Source organism: Sinocyclocheilus anshuiensis, unplaced genomic scaffold, assembly GCF_001515605.1.
Source record: "Sinocyclocheilus anshuiensis isolate Anshui unplaced genomic scaffold, SAMN03320099.WGS_v1.1 scaffold207, whole genome shotgun sequence".
NCBI classification, from domain to species: Eukaryota; Metazoa; Chordata; class Actinopteri; order Cypriniformes; family Cyprinidae; genus Sinocyclocheilus; species Sinocyclocheilus anshuiensis.
Genome location: NW_015551045.1, coordinates 637,187 through 637,890, shown reverse-complemented (window position 1 = coordinate 637,890; position 704 = coordinate 637,187). Strand labels below are relative to the sequence as shown.

The window sequence follows — 704 nt, the reverse complement described above, 5'->3', positions numbered from 1 at the left end:
TACGACGCTCTCAAGTGTTTGTATAGTACGTTTTTTTATTGTTTGCTTATTAGCATGTCATCTGTAAACTGATTAACTTTGCTGACCAGTAGAAACTTGTTAAAGAGGTGTAGTGCCGATCAACCCATCGTTTCAAACTAATGTAAGCAAAATCATCTGGAAATGATGGGGTTTTTGCTTGGTTTTATATGGCTGAACGTGTTTCTCACTGTTGTGTAAATTGCAAATTGTGATCTTTTTTTTTTTGCACCTCTTAACTAATGGCAAAACTATATTGTTGTGGATTTAAAGAGGTTTGATACTTTTTTTTTTAATACTTTAGCACTTTTTTGTTTTTTAAGAAGTAGTGGAGGACCAGTAGGGTTTTTAATAGCCGATGTTCATATCTAGTGAACAGCGTGGCAGATGAATGAAATAATACTGGTATTTGTATATGAAATAATAGTTTTTTTGTTAAATTAAGTGGGATATACACAAAATGTTAACATCATTAACATTATAAAACATTGTATACAGTATTTAGAGGAAAACAAGGGAAGTGAGCACTAAAATAAGACATTAGTCAATTAATATATAAAGCACTTAATGTATACTACCATTCAAAGGTTTGGAATCAGTAAGATTTTTATTTTTTGAAAGAAATTTATACTTTAAATGAGCACCAATGTATTAAATTACTCAAAAGTGACAGGAAAGACATTTAT

General features: G+C 30.0%; 1 protein-coding gene across 16 annotated transcripts in view; it reads left to right on the top strand.

Annotated features, from left to right (window-relative positions):
* The window catches only part of nfixb (nuclear factor I/Xb), a 172,783-nt gene that overhangs the window by 157,849 nt on the left and 14,230 nt on the right, over nt 1-704 (top strand). The window lies entirely within an intron of this gene.